This window comes from Centropristis striata, chromosome 18, assembly GCF_030273125.1.
Source record: "Centropristis striata isolate RG_2023a ecotype Rhode Island chromosome 18, C.striata_1.0, whole genome shotgun sequence".
Taxonomy (NCBI): Eukaryota; Metazoa; Chordata; class Actinopteri; order Perciformes; family Serranidae; genus Centropristis; species Centropristis striata.
In genome coordinates, this window is record NC_081534.1 from 18,748,033 (window position 1) to 18,764,969 (window position 16,937).

The 16,937-nt window shown below is 40.4% G+C and overlaps 1 pseudogene; it reads right to left on the reverse strand.

Moving 5' to 3' along the window:
• Positions 1–1,588: 1,588 nt before the first annotated feature.
• Positions 1,589–16,737, reverse strand: LOC131991538 (uncharacterized; annotated as a pseudogene).
• Positions 16,738–16,937: the final 200 nt, after the last annotated feature.

A 16,937-nucleotide genomic window follows, 5' to 3' on the forward strand; every position in this document is an offset into this window, starting at 1 on the left:
TAATATGGGTTGATCAGAAGTTGCCATATTTAAACTTGAAGACTATCAATTGAGCTACATTTCAACATTTATGATCACAAACTATTTCCAGAACAGTGACCGAATGAGGATTGGGCAGGTTTGACACTTGACTGAAGAGGGCTGTCAAACATCAACAAATAAAGTGCTAAGGCAATAGCTCCAAACCATAATACAGCAAGAAGCAAAAAATGTCCCCAAAAACAAACTGCAAATACAAATGGACCATAAAAAATTGACGCTTTCAAATGTTAAACCCATACACTTGTTCTACAGTGAGTTTAGTCCACTAGACAAAGATTCATGTCATATTTTTCTGACAACCCCAAACAGTTCAGTCCCAATCCAGTACAGTGTATTCCAGTGGTGAAATGTTACTAGGTACATTAACTCAAGTACTGTACAATTTTGAGGTACTTGTACTTTGAGTATTTTAATTTATGCAACTTTATACTTCTACTTCACTACATTTAGAGGGAAATATTGAACTTTTTACCCCTACATTTAGCTGACAGCTTTAGTTTTTTCAGAAAAATTTATCTTTGTTGTTCATAGGAGAGGAACCCTAACGGTACATTTATATATGTAAGACCAGATAAAATATTCTGGGAAATGAATGTACATCTTGCCAGAAAACATAAGGACAGGACCAGAATAGATGACAAATATCTTCTTCACATTGTTTGCAGAATGGGCAGTCAATGTCCTTTGTATATCTATGTAGAAAAAAATTGCAGGGATAAAACCTATGAATCATTTTAAAAGACAGTTCTTTAATCTTATTTATAATCAGATATTTAGAAGGAAGGCACCAGATTTTCTTCCAGTTCAAGTCTGGAGTGAAGCTATTCCAGTAAGACTACACTCGGAACAGATCATGTCCTTTTGAAATAAAGCACATATACTACAGTAATTACTTTAGTAGAAAAACAGATTTGACCAACACTAGTGTCAGCAGGGTCTAATTTAAAAAAAAAAAGGTCAGTTCAGATGTAATGGAGCTTTTAAGTAGCATAACACCAGACTGAATAGCATCAAAAACTACAGCGTATTCCTTTTAAAAGCATGAATGAAGTGTTGACAGGCAGGCCGAGGACGGTGATGTCATCCTGACGGCTGGTCGCTACAATGGATATATTAACACATTTTATTCTGACATCGGACCACATCCCTCCAACGTTTATGGGTTTTTCACTTTAAAAAAAATATTTTATAGAATGCTAAAATAAAACAGGCTTACTATTCTAACAATGGAGTGAAGCTCAAGGTAGATAAAAGCATAAAGAAAAAAATAAATTGGACAAATTTATTACATAAGTCTCTAGTTTCACAGCTTTGGTTTGTGCACTATCAGTGTTCCAGGTAGGATTTCAAGTAGGATGTGAAGACTAAGGTTGGGTTTTTGTTCTGCAAATATGCTGGTATATGTATATGGAATATTGCAAATAAACATGTTCTTGGCATAAAGTTGTTTAATAACTTTAGTTAAGGGTACAGTCACAAAACAGATGAGTTATCATTTCCTCTGTGGCAACATAGTATCCACATTTAACTTATTTTTCACCAACTTGATAACACCAGACACCTTTCCTACCTTATTTGCATTTTTTAAAAGTCCTGGTCAATAACTGTGTTGCAGACTACAGATTCCAACCAAACACAGAAGCACGTTAACCAACTCTGGATTAAATCCCTTGTTAGTTGTGCCTGTAAAATTATTGACAATCGTACAGGATATGTGTATTATCTGGCACATATGGAGGATGGAAGGGTTTGCACATGGGCCTTTACTCTCATTCCTAGGCAACCCACATAGCAAAGTTTGAATAAACCATTTATAAAAAGAAATGCCTCTTGCAGCTGCAAGTGCATGTCAGTTTACATAAAGTCACCTTTTGTTGAGCTACAACAGTTCTACGGAGCAGGAGTGCTAGAGGTCATGAAGGACTCAATGCCAAAAATTTACCAACTAATTAAGATAATTTGTCTTTTATTTGGAGTTTTGACGAAGTGTATAGAATAGGTCCAGAGGAGAGTTGCATTTGGTTGGTTGAGTCGGTGCTTCGTCGCTCTGGAAACAAGACAAAAAAGGTCAGCAACTGTACATATTTATTTTGACTAAAGCTTGTGCAGACAGACCCCTTTTTAGTCCTCCTTTTATCGCTTGATACCTTGAGTTACCCAGGCCTTCAGCATGCACACACTGACCTCTGCAGGAACCATCAGCTTGGCTGTTTGTGTCACAAATGACTGCATCACAGTGGACATAAACCTGTGGACGGACAGGAGTCATAGTTAATACAGCTGCTGGGGCCAGTTAGACATCTCCTTTAGATGGACACAAGTCTTTACCTCGTTATGAAGAACCTCCTCATCTTTAGTGAAGGTGAACATTTTCATAGAGAAGCGTTTGAAGTGGGATGGGACTAAAACCCTGGCGTCACTCGAAACAGGATGGAAAACTGTCATGTAGCCGTCCTCACGATTCTCACAGCTAAAGGAAGAACAAAGCTCTGTGCAGTGGTGGAATGTAACCAAGTACATTTACTGAAGTACTGTACTTAAGAAAAGTACAAGTACCTCAAACATTTACTTGAGCATTTCCATTTTATGCAACTTTATGCTTCTACTCCACTACATTTAGCTGACAGCTTTAGTTACTAGTTACTTTTCTGGTCAAGATTTAACATGGAAAAAAAAAAAAAAAAAAAAAAAAAAAGGTGAATACAAAATGATTATGCATTTTTATTGATTAAACCATAACAGCATATGAAGTAGTTAAAATGAACCTTACCTGGACAACAGTAAAATGCTGCTTACAAAAATGCATCATTACAAATAATCTAATAGTATATTTGAAATATATACAACAATCTGAGTGGGTCCATTCTGCATAACAGCTACTTTTACTTTTGATACTTTAAGTACATTTTGATACATTTGTACACTTACTTTAGTAAGTTTTGAATGCAAAACTAAATGGTATTAGTACTTTTATTGAAGTAAGGGATCTGAATACTTCTTCCACAACTGTCTCCGAGTGCATTCTAGCAGCCATCAAAGTGGCATTTACTTACTCACAAGACACATGTAGTGCAGTAAACTTTAAGTGTTGTGTAAGGTAATGCTAGTCATTACCCGTCCACAATGATGTCCCAGCTGGGCAGAGATGTCCGGTCTTCATGAAGCGTAGCCCAACAGTTCTCCAGAATGAGCTCCAGCTGTGGGTCAGTAGACTCCATCAGCTCCGCCTCAAAATAGAGGCTGCAGATAGGCCACTACTGGATAATCTTCTGCTTGGTAGAAGAAACCGTATGATGGATCTGGAGGAAATAAAATCCCATTAGAGAAATAGACTTTAGTGCGTTTTAAGACACTGCAGGTGTCAACTTGATGCAAGAAAACTGGAGAAGTTTCATCATGATTTCTGCAATTTTGTTTGACTGTAATTACATTTTGTATAGCATCATGTGTAAATCAGTGCTCTGCAAATCTTGTTTAAATGCTACTGAAGTGAAGCCTTGTGGAATTTTACAATGCAGATCTTTAAAGGCAGTTTTCTCAAAATTAAACAAGTTTTGCAAGATACCACGAGAGGTTCACACAATGTTTACCAAATCCACCTAGTTATAAATTACATTGGAGTTGCAATGCAAAAATATAAAAATTTAAGGTGTGATCGAATGTGAATTATTGGTGAATTTAGGAGAAATGTGCAGATACAAATAGACAAGCGTCGTAAAAATCAGGGTTTAACCATCTTTCCCCTCTTGCCTGGTCAGTTTTTACTTCTCTTTCAACTTAAATGGTTTTGCCCTTTAACCTACAGGAAGCTGCTGAAATCTGGAGGATGCAGGTGGATTACACAAACTAAACTCCCATTTCCAGGATAATTAATCTCAAACTGCCTTTGCCCAACACATTGTTCTTGCGACTGCCCAATCCAATGTTGCTTACAGAAAAAAATGGCATGAAAGATGAATGTTCAGTACTGGAAAGGTAAACCTAGGGTTTCCAAATCTGATTATTCCAACCCAGGTTGGATTCTTTTAATAGGCCAGGATGATCTCACCAACATCCTGCAGAGATGCCTCCACCTCCACTGGGTGAGAGAAAGGAGTTTCTTCAGGCAGGATGATGAATCCAAATGTCAGAGGGAGGAAGTAGGATGTAACCAAGAGTTCAGGATTCTGTAGATTTAAAAAAAAAATTAATCACTGATGACACTTCAGAATATAGACAAACAAGCTGTTCTGAAGCAAAGAAAAATATAAACCAAATATTTCCTTGATAATGATTTAGTTATGATACAGAAAAAAGGAGACAGCATGAAATTGTCAACTCTTGTGACTTTTAACCACAGGAACTATTAAAACTACTGTAAAAAAAAAAAAAAAAAAGTTTGTAGAAATTACAGTAACACTGCATCAGAAATAGGGCATACAATTAAAAGAAGGATCACCATAGTGGATGCTTTTAATAACTGTATATCAAGGAGTAGTAGTTTTTTTCTTCATGTAAAATGAAATACCATGTCACAAGGACACAATTACTTACCTAAAAATAAAGGCACTAGTCAATCTAAATTAAAGTTTGCTGTTTTTTTAATGATGAAGTTCTGGCAACCACAGCTGCCAGTATTTTAACGTAAACAGATTTCTTTTTACAGTGTAGCAAAAAACAAACTAAACTGCACAAAGGGTGAAAATAGTTTTTTTTCCCCCCAAATGATGTTTTAAGTCTGCATTTTCATACATGTTTCAGGACAACATCTGCGTCGAAGGGCACTTGTAGAGAGAAGTTCTTGTTTCCGTTGGGGAAGCTGTGCTCCTGGAGGTGGAAGCCTCTGGCTTTAACCTCGTCAACAGTTAGAACCCCGGTGGAGAAGGTGATGTTTCTCAGCTCCACATCTTGAAGGAAAGTCCCCAAGTGAACGTTGAACACTCGGTCCTCTGGAACAGTATCTGAGAGACAGAAAGCAGCTGGTTTGCACCTTTTTCCATGAGACTGGAACTCCAGAGAATGCACCAGAAAAGGGGCCTTACTGTCTTGGACGTGGGGAGGTCGCGGCATTAGCGGGGTGGTGATGGGGAACAGAACCTTGTATCTGGTGTCCTCTTGGCTGTCGTCGGCCCTTCACAGTACCTCCAGCATGGGCTCCACGATGTAGGTGATGTGGTACTGGTAATCTGGGGCATGGCTCTGCAATTATTCATGACATTTTAATAAAACATGCAAATGGACGAGTGACTCTTGCATTTCTTAGGAGGGACTTTCCAACCTTGAAGTAGCCGTCAGGCGATCCCACTGGGATTTCAATGACGATGTGGAAGTCTGTGGTGGACAGCGTGTACCCCCGCGCCGCCATCCGGGATCTGTCCAGCCGCTGCCCGTTGATGCCCATGTGCATCTCTAGGACTTTAACGCTGCCGTCCACCAGAGGCGTGACGTGGCGAGGGACGTGCCAAGAGATCAAGTCGTTGCTGAAGAGGACGCCACCTGTTAATGATAAAAGCAACCGTTGATGAAACTGTGCAACAAGCTAATGTTTACTGTGATATCCACACAGTGTTTAAGACTCACCTGTGGGACAAGCAGCTGCCAGGTTCACCACACTCAGACCATGTGGAGCCTTGTAGTAGGCGCTGACTCTGAACACTTCCATTGGGACTCCAGCCACCTAATTGAGATTTTGACTGATATTGCCCCAATAAGAGGGACATTTCATTTTAATACATCTCAATGGAAAATATATAAGGATTGTATAATTTTTTGCAAATATCTAACAAAGATTTATCTTCTTAAGTATGTAGAACAGGGGCGCAGATGGGATTTTTGAACTGGGGGGGACAAAGCTGTCAGCAAATGATTTCAACTCAATGAGTTATTTTTCCGTTCCATACCTGAACCAAAATAGGTTTTATTTAAACGTTTAGTGTAGTGTAAAACAAAAGTATTTACATACATAAAAGAAGTTTGTACATGAAATTCCCAGTGCAGCCAAAGAAATTTACTGACTTGAAGCTGACTCAATGAAGGACCCAAAAACATCTCTCCTCTTTTCATCACCCTGAACATACTGCTGATCAATTTCTTATCTGTCCAGTCTGTCAAGCTTTTAGAACCAGTGTTTCCCACAGGATTTTTTTTGTCCGAAATTTTTGCCCTAAAGCCTAAATTTGGTGGCCTCTCGCACATTCTAATGCCACTATTCCATCTTAATTGCATTTTTAATTAATTATTGTAAAGGATTAAATCAATTAAAAATGCAATGCTTAAGATGGAATAGTGGCATTAGAATGTGCGAGAGGCCATTTTAATTAGGGCCCGAGCAGGCAACGACCTGCGAGGTCCCTATTGTATTTCGAATGTTTATTTATTAGGGCCCGAGCAGGCAACGACCTGCGAGGTCCCTATTGTATTTCGAATGTTTATTTATTATTATTTTTATTATTTTTATTCTTCTTCCCAAATGATTGCATATTTCACTGCCTGAACATACCCCAAAACTCATGAAACTTTAAATATAAGTCACACCTGGTGAAAAATTTTATAATCTATTGTCATCCTGAATTTCCACCACTAGGTGGCGCTATAATAAAGGAAAGTGCGTTTTGGCTAATAACTCCCACATACTTTATCGCACATTCAAAAAACTTATATCCACGCGTTCACTGAGTTGTGCTGAATCTCGTGATATAGGCCACTCCCATTTTCGCCTAGAGTTTTTTTCCGCAAATTCGCGAAATGTCGCAAACCTACTTTTTCGAACTCCTCCTAGGCAATTTCATCGTTTTGCACCAAACTTTGCACACAGCATCTATGGACCCTCATGACAAAAAGTTATTAAAAGAATTTTGATTACCCAAAGAATACTCAAGTTATTAAATAACAACTTCCTGCAGGTGGCGCTATTTTCAACACAAAACACGAAATGTTGCATATCTCCTCATTGGTGTGTCTGAATGACATGAAACTCAGGTTACTACTTCCCCATGAGCCCCTGAGGCTCGCTGCAAAATTTTGGACGATTACCACTAGGTGGCGCTCTTTAAATTGAAGTATTTTATATCTTCAAATCGGTTGGTTGGATTAACACCAAATTTGGTGTACTTATTGTCAATGCCCTCTTGAGGACAACCCTTGTTATTATTAGGGCCCGAGCAGGCAACGACCTGCGAGGTCCCTATTGTATTTCGAATGATTATTCTTTTTATTAGGGACCGAGCACTAACGGTGCGAGGACCCTATTGAAATTGGTCCGTTTATTATTAGGGCCCGAGCAGGCAACGACCTGCGAGGTCCCTATTGTATTTCGAATGATTATTTATTATTTTTTTTTTTATTATTATTCTTCTTCCCAAATGATCGCATATTTCACTGCCTGAACATACCCCAAAACTCATGAAACTTTAAATATAAGTCACACATGGTGAAAAATTTTATAATCTATTGTCATCCTGAATTTCCACCACTAGGTGGCGCTATAATAAAGGAAAGTGCGTTTAGGCTAATAACTTCCACATACTTTATCGCACATTCAAAAAACTTATATCCACACGTTCACTGAGTTGTGCTGAATCTCGTGATATAGGCCACTCCCATTTTCGCCTACCGTTTTTTTTCGCAAATTCGCGAAATGTCGCAAACCTACTTTTTCGAACTCCTCCTAGGCAATTTCATCGTTTTGCACCAAACTTTGCACACAGCATCTATGGACCCTCATGACAAAAAGTTATTAAAAGAATTTTGATTACCCAAAGAATACTCAAGTTATTAAATAACAACTTCCTGCAGGTGGCGCTATTTTCAACACAAAACACAAAGTGTTGCATATCTCCACATTGGTGTGTCTGAATGACATGAAACTCAGGTTACTACTTCCCCATGAGCCCCTGAGGCTCGCTGCTAAATTTTGGACGATTACCACTAGGTGGCGCTCTTTAAATTGAAGTATTTTATATCTCCAAATCGGTTGGTTGGATTAACACCAAACTTGGTATACTTATTGTCAATGCCCTCCTGAGGATAACCCTTGAAGATTTTATCGATCGGCCCCTAGGTGGCGCTCTGGTGGCAGTTTAATTTAATAAATGCCACTGTGCCCAGACCATAAGACTTAAGGCAATGAAATTCATAGGGGTGGTATAGACTGGCCCCTGTAACGCACAAACCCCGACGGAAGCATGCCCCGACACGCGTGTACTGCGAGGGCCCGTTTAGTACTGCGCGCAGTCCTAGTTTATTATTATTTTTTTTATTCTCGTGACGAAATGATCGCATTTTTCACTGCCTGAACATACCCCAAAACTCATGAAACTTTAAATATAAGTCACACATGGTGAAAAATTTTATAATCTATTGTCATCCTGAATTTTCGCCACTAGGTGGCGCTAGAATAAAGGAAAGTGCGTTTTGCCTAATAACTCCCACATACTTTATCGCACATTCAAAAAACTTATATCCACGCGTTCACTGAGTTGTGCTGAATCTCGTGATATAAGCCACTCCCATTTTCGCCTGGAGTTTTTTTTCGCAAATTCGCGAAATGTCGCAAACCTACTTTTTCGAACTCCTCCTAGGCAATTTCATCGTTTTGCACCAAACTTTGCACAGAGCATCTATGGACCCTCCTGACAAAAAGTTATTAAAAGAATTTTGATTACCCAAAGAATACTCAAGTTATTAAATAACAACTTCCTGCAGGTGGCGCTATTTTCAACACAAAACACGAAATGTTGCATATCTCCACATTGGTGTGTCTGAATGACATGAAACTCAGGTTCCTACTTCCCCATGAGCCCCTGAGGCTCGCTGAAAAATTTTGGCCGATGACCACTAGGTGGCGCTCTTTAAATTGAAGTAATTTATATCTCCAAATCGGTTGGTCAGATTAACACCAAACTTGGTATACTTATTGTCAATGACCTCCTGAGGATAACCCTTGAAGGTTTTATTGATCGGCCCCTAGGTGGCGCTCTGGCGGCAGTTTAATTAAAAAAATGCCACTGTGCCCAGACCATAAGACTTAAGGCAATGAAATTCATAGGGGTGGTATAGACTGGCCCCTGTAACGCACAAACCCCGACGGCAGCATGCCCCGACACGCGTGTACTGCGAGGGCCCGTTCAGTACTGCGCGCAGTCCTAGTTAGGGCCCGAGCAGGCAACGACCTGCGAGGTCCCTATTGTATTTCGAATGATTATTTATTTTTAGGGCCCGAGCAGGCAACGACCTGCGAGGTCCCTATTGTATTTCGAATGATTATTTATTATTATTATTATTATTATTTTTTTTTTTATTCTTCTTCCCAAATGATCGCATTTTTCACTGCCTGAACATACTCCAAAACTCATGAAACTTTAAATATAAGTCACACCTGGTGGAAAATTTTATAATCTATTGTCATCCTGAATTTTCACCACTAGGTGGCGCTATAATAAAGGAAAGTGCGTTTTGGCTAATAACTTCCACATACTTTATCGCACATTCAAAAAACTTATACCCACGCGTTCACTGAGTTGTGCTGAATCTCGTGGTATAGGCCACGCCCATTTTCGCCTACCGTTTTTTTCCGCAAATTCGCAAAATGTCGCAAACCTACTTTTTCGAACTCCTCCTAGGCAATTTCATCGTTTTGCACCAAACTTTGCACACAGCATCTATGGACCCTCATGACAAAAAGTTATTAAAAGAATTTTGATTACCCAAATAATACTCAAGTTATTAAATAACAACTTCCTGCAGGTGGCGCTATTTTCAACACATAACACAAAGTGTTGCATATCTCCACGTTGTTGTGTCTGAATGACATGAAACTCAGGTAACTACTTCCCCATGAGCCCCTGAGGCTCGCTGCAAAATTTTGGCCGATGACCACTAGGTGGCGCTCTTTAAATTGAAGTATTTTATATCTCTACATCGGTTGGTCGGATTACCGCCAAACTTGGTATACTTATTGTCAATGCCCTCCTGAGGATAACCCTTGAAGGTTTTATTGATTGGCCCCTAGGTGGCGCTCTGGTGGCAGTTTATTTTAATAAGTGCCACTGTGCACAGACCATAAGACTTAAGGCAATGAAATTCATAGGGGTGGTATAGACTGGCCCCTGTAACGCACAAACCCTGACGGCAGCATGCCCCGACACGCGTGTACTGCGAGGGCCCGTTCAGTACTGCGCGCAGTCCTAGTTATTTTTATTATTATTCTTCTTCCCAAATGATCGCATATTTCACTGCCTGAACATACCCCAAAACTCATGAAACTTTAAATATAAGTCACACCTGGTGAAAAATTTTATAATCTATTGTCATCCTGAATTTCCACCACTAGGTGGCGCTATAATAAAGGAAAGTGCGTTTTGGCTAATAACTCCCACATACTTTATCGCACATTCAAAAAACTCATATCCACGCGTTCACTGAGTTGTGCTGAATCTCGTGATATAGGCCACTCCCATTTTCGCCTACCGTTTTTTTTCGCAAATTCGCGAAATGTCGCAAACCTACTTTTTCGAACTCCTCCTAGGCAATTTCATCGTTTTGCACCAAACTTTGCACACAGCATCTATGGACCCTCATAACAAAAAGTTATTAAAAGAATTTTGATTACCCAAAGAATACTCAAGTTATTAAATAACAACTTCCTGCAGGTGGCGCTATTATCAACACAAAACACAAAGTGTTGCATATCTCCACATTGGTGTGTCTGAATGACATGAAACTCAGGTTACTACTTCCCCATGAGCCCCTGAGGCTCTGTGCAAAATTATGGCCGATGACCACTAGGTGGCGCTCTTTAAATTCAAGTATTTTATATCTCCAAGTCGGTTGGTCGGATTAACACCAAACTTGGTATACTTATTGTCAATGCCCTCCTGAGGATAACCCTTGAAGGTTTTATTGATCGGCCCCTAGGTGGCGCGCTGGCGGCAGTTTAATTTAATAAATGCCACTGTGCCCAGACCATAAGACTTAAGGCAATGAAATTCATAGGGGTGGTGTAGACTGGCCCCTGTAACGCACAAACCCCGACGGAAGCATGCCCCGACACGCGTGGACTGCGAGGGCCCGTTCAGTACTGCGCGCAGTCCTAGTTTTTATTATTCTTCTTCCCAAATGATCGCATATTTCACTGCCTGAACATACCCCAAAACTCATGAAACTTTAAATATAAGTCACACATGGTGAAAAATTTTATAATCTATTGTCATCCTGAATTTTCACCACTAGGTGGCGCTATAATAAAGGAAAGTGTGTTTTGGTTAATAACTCCCACATACTTCATCGCACATTCAAAAAACGTATATCCACGCGTTCACTGAGTTGTGCTGAATCTCGTTATATAAGCCACGCCCATTTTCGCCTGGAGTTTTTTTCCGCAAATTCGCGAAATGTCGCAAACCTACTTTTTCGAACTCCTCCTAGGCAATTTCATCGTTTTGCACCAAACTTTGCACACAGCATCTATGGACCCTCATGACAAAAAGTTATTAAAAGAATTTTGATTACCCAAATAATACTCAAGTTATTAAATAACAACTTCCTGCAGGTGGCGCTATTTCCAACACAAAACACGAAGTGTTGCATATCTCCACATTGGTGTGTCTGAATGACATGAAACTCAGGTTACTACTTCCCTATGAGCCCCTGAGGATCTGTGCAAAATTTTGGGTGATGACCACTAGGTGGCGCTCTTTAAATTGAAGTATTTTATATCTCCAAATCGGTTGGTCGGATTAACACCAAACTTGCTATACTTATTGTCAATGCCCTCCTGAGGATAACCCTCGAAGGTTTTATTGATCGGCCCCTAGGTGGCGCTCTGGCGGCAGTTTAATTTAATAAGTGCCACTGTGCCCAGACCATAAGACTTAAGGCAATGAAATTCATAGGGGTGGTATAGACTGGCCCCTGTAACGCACAAACCCTGACGGCAGCATGCCCCGACATGCGTGTACTGCGAGGGCCCGTTCAGTACTGCGCGCAGTCCTAGTTAATTATTGTAAAGGAGAGCTACACGGTGGTGTAGTGGTTAGCACTCTCGCCTCACAGCAAGTGGGTCGCCGGTTTGCCTCCCGCCTGCGGCTCTTCTGTGTGGAGTTTGCATGTTCTCCCTGTGTCAGCGTGGGTTTTCTCTGAGTACTCCGGCTTCCTCCCACAGTCTAAAAACATGCACTTAGGTTTAATTGGTGACTCTTAATTTCCCGTAGGTGTGAATGAGAGAGTGATTGTCTGTAACTATATGTCAGCCCTGCGATAGTCTGGCGACCTGCCCAGGTCTCGCCCAATGTCAGCTGGGATTGGCTCCAGCCCCCATGACCCGAGTGCGAATAAAGATAATGAATGAATATTGTAAAGGAGAATAAAAGGTTAATAAAGGTTCTGTGAGCATGATGTAAAACACAATTTGTGTACCAGAAAATCCCTGCAGCATTATATTAAGACATATATTGACATTTTATATTTACATCTTGCAATTGTGCTGGTCTAAAATGAACACAGGAGATCAGGTTGCTTCTTACATCCTCTGAATAAGTCTCTGCTGTGTTGTACGGGCTTCGCACCACCATACGGGTCGATGTGGTCATGGCACCATAGCCGGCCTGTGCAGCCTCCCTCAGCACCATGGGAACCGGTTCTGGAGTGTGAAAGGTCATCTTCCAGATACCCTGTGCTGCACCAGAGGCCTATAAGGAAGAGCAGAAAAACAAATTCTATTGAAGGGGACGCCAAATGGTGCAGGGTGAAATTTAAGTCAAGAATGCAAGTTTGAAATCAACGTACATCAGGAGTGTTGTTGATCTTAGAGTTGTCTTTAACATGCCGAGTCTGCCCTTTGGCTTCAGTTTGTGGATCAGGTTTAGTCATGTGGTTTGACACCTTAAAAACAGGGAAGACTGGCTTTAGAGTTTGTTACCACAAATATGCAAGATGGTAGAACCATCTAAAGTGACCTACCTCCATGTAGCTCCTGTCACAGAGAATCTCTCTGGAGGCCCAGCGACTGTAGCTGCAAGTCTGCGACACATCGTGACTGACCACGTCTGACACACTCTTGCCGTACATTCGGAGTCTCAGGCCAATGTTAAATGTTGTATCGTCCTATAAAATAAGAGAAAAGAAATGCACGAGGACAGGCGAAGTTTATGAATTAAGGAGTCGATTTTAAAGCTGAAGTGAAGCAATTTAAATCACAAAAATGAGGCAGCTTTTTGTCATTGTAAATTTAATATCCTTGAATTAACTAGAGGTGGAAGTACTCAGATCTCTTACTTTAGTAAAAGTACTAATATCATACTGTGAAATCACGCCACTATAAGTAAAAGTCCTGCATTCAAAACTAACTGAAGTAAAAGTGAAAAGTATCAGCATCAAAATCTACTTAAAGTATCAAAAGTAAAAGTACTCATTATGCAGGATGGCTCAGATAACTCAGATTGTAATATTCATTCCAAAGACATTAGCTTTTATATTGATGCTTTTATGTAAGCGCTTTAATTTTGTAAAGACAGGGCTCATTTTACCTACTTAATATACTGTTATGATCAATTAAGTGATTTTATTAAATTAAACCTCATGTTTTTTGTTCAATCTCAACCTGAAAAGTAACTAAAGCTGTCAGCTAAATGGAGAGGAGTAAAAAGTACAATATTTGCCTCAAAATGTAGTGAAGTAGAAGTATAAAGTTACATAAAATGGAAATTTAAATCAGTTGTAGCCCTGAAATTTCTACATTTGTCTTCTTCATAGTAACGGATTACTTCTATAGTACATTTCCAACAACGCATCGACTCAAAGTGCTTCAAAATACAAAGATCATGTTTGTCATTAACCACTTTTGAAAAAGGCAACTGCAAAAGATTGTTGTAGTCCAAGTTTAAAGACACGGCTGTAGCAGCCATGAGTTCATGTGGTCCAGGCTTCCAGAAGACAGGATGATAATGACTAATGGCACCATGTGATGATCTATAATTTATTCTCACTCATGAGAACCCAACTTGATCTAAAAGGTGTATTCAGGGAGCAGAGTCAGGATGAGTTCAGGAAAGAGCTAGGCCATTCAAAATTGAAAAATTGCATTTTAAAGTAACTTCTGACCTTTAAAAGAGAAGTTAAAAACGGTAACATTTTCAAACCAAACAGGAGGCAGAGGGCTGGGAGATATAGCAGATAACCTCACAATAGAGCAGCAACAATTAGTCAAATAATACAATTTGTAATGCACTTTACATTTAAGAAAATCTAAGTGCTACAGGTTAAAAGCATAACAATCTAATTATGAAAAGGATAAAACAGCTAAAAACAAAAAGTATACATATATATACACACACACACAATCTTAAAACCATCTGGATGGGAGGGGCCAAAGGTTTTGCTGAAAAGGAAAGTCCTTCATCCTTTTTTCAAAGTGCCTATGGACTGTGGTGTCCTCAGGGTGTTAGGAAGGGCGTTCCACAGCCGTGGGGCAGCAGCACAGTAAGCCCTAAGCACTCGGTCTCCCATGGTGCAGAATCATTATCTGGGTGTTTGGAGGAGGTTTGAGTGGGTGGAGGGTGTTGTGTTTTGTGGGGTGAGTAGTTCTTTGAGATATGAGGGGGCATTTCAGCAGATGCATTGATGAGTTAGAATGGAAACCTTATAGTCAAAGTACTTTGATAGCATCAACTGTTGAAAACAAGGGCGCAGATGGGATTTTTGAACTGGGGGGTCGAAGCTGTCAGCAAATGATTTCAACTCAATGAGTTATTTTTCCGCTCCATGCCTGAACCAAAATTTTTATTTAAACGTTTTTAAATTAACTGTTTAAAAACGTATTTACATGAATAAAATAAGTTTGCACATGAAATTCCGACTGCAGCCAAAGAAATTTACTGACTTGAAGCTGACTCAATGAAGCACCCAAAAACCTCTCTCCTCCTGTCATTCCCCTGAACATACTGCTTGGGCAATTTCTTGTCCATCTGGGTGTCAAGCCTTTAACCAGTGTTTCCCACAGGATTTTCTGAGACTTTGATTGGGAGACCATAACTTAAGAGGGTCCGGGGCATACTCCCCTAGAATTTTTTTTGCCCTAAAAGCCTAAATTTGGTGGCTTCTGACACATTCTAATGCAACCATTTCATCTTAATCGCTGCACATTTTTAATGAATTATTGTGGAGAATAAGTGTTCTGTATTATTTAAGGCATCATATTTTTACAGTCTTGTAAATTCTACGGTGGACTCTGCCAATACATCCATATGCTCTTATTTTGAAAGCTACATGTGTTGCATGCAATGCTTTTTATTTTTTAAGTCGGGTCTAACACGTTCTTACCGTAATGTTGGAACTTGAAAGTTGCAACTTGGAGCTGGGAACAACGTCAAAAATTCTGACATTCGTGTGACCTTGAACGCACCATTAGCTGCCGGACTCACTATAGGGCTGTTTCCACTACCGGCCAATACCCATAATGAGGCAGATCTTACTCTCCAAAACGCTCCTAATTTGAATATGAGCCTTCCAGAGCTGACTTTTTTCTTCCCTCTTGAAGAGCAGGGCCTTTTTTCTCTCCAGCTCCTTAAGAGGAGTAAGATCGAGTTGAAGCGGCACATTCCTCCTGCAGCAGTCTCTCCCAACTGCAGTCACAGAGCCGGCTAACAGGTAGCTCTGTAGCAGTACAGTGTGTATGTACTGCTGCTGCAGGTGGTGTTTACTTAGCAATCTTTTTGTTTACAACAAGCACCGGAAACTATGTGCACAGTTAGCGATGCTGGTTAATTCATGATCACCATGTTTATGATCAGTGGAGAAGCTGTGCTTAATTAGTCATACTGCTTTGTTTATGCTGACTGTATCAGCTGCTGACTTTGTGCACAGTCTCCTGGGTTTAATCCATTACGACGTTCAAAAACCATACATGACCTCGTAAATTCCTCTGGGGGCCTTTTTGTAGTGGAGACACGCAGAGTGAACGGACATTTATATGTGGACCATACCGTGTACTTTCTCACTGGAAAAGCACAATAAAACCCAGGAAATTTTCACTGATATATAACATACATTGTTGTCCACATAGCAGCCCATGAGAGACGTGTAGATTCTGGTGTTACCCCACGGGTCAGACTCCATGCTGTATCCACACTGAGCAGCCAGGCTGGGGGTTAACACAATGTGCTGGGTGCCATCTGGAGGGGGAAGACAAACATGAGGGATCTTGACGCTCACTGATAAACTAATCGTTGTCAGCAGATATTTTACACTCACTGATGGCCTCCACCTCCAGCTGGTTCCCCACTGCTAAAGCAGCGTCCAGGGACAGCCTCATTAGATTACCTGCACAGTCTGACCTCAAACCACTGCCTGTGGAGACGAGAGGCTTGTGAGGAAGAGCGCAAACAGACTTAACAAGGTGATATAAAGGAATTTAAAGTGGATGAAGGCTTACTTGAGTGTGAATTGAGCTTCATATTTGGTCTTGCTTGGCCCAAGAGGATTCCTGCAGCCATCACGTTCCATAACAAACTTCAACAGATAAAACACAATTTAGAGAGGGGGTAGAGTTAAACAAAGAAGTAAAAAAAAAAAATACACTTACATGTTCTCAAGGTTCCGCATGTTGCAGTCTGAGTGCAGCCAAGCAGGGAAAAAAACTACAGCAATCTATCCACTATCAGAGTTTGGCACTAAAACCCAGCACACCTCCACCAGCTAACCAACTCTGAAGTGAAGGGGCTGACTGCTTTCTGAGCCACTACCAGCTGGTTTATGTATCAGTTAATGACAATGCACAGGTGAGACGCATTAGTGATTCTCCACCCACCTCACATGCAGAGCCTGATACAGCTCTGGAAAAAAATGGAGACCACTCTCACAGATGTTTGTTAAATCAGCATCTCCACATGTGCTATACAGAAGACTTTGAAAAGATTTGGAAA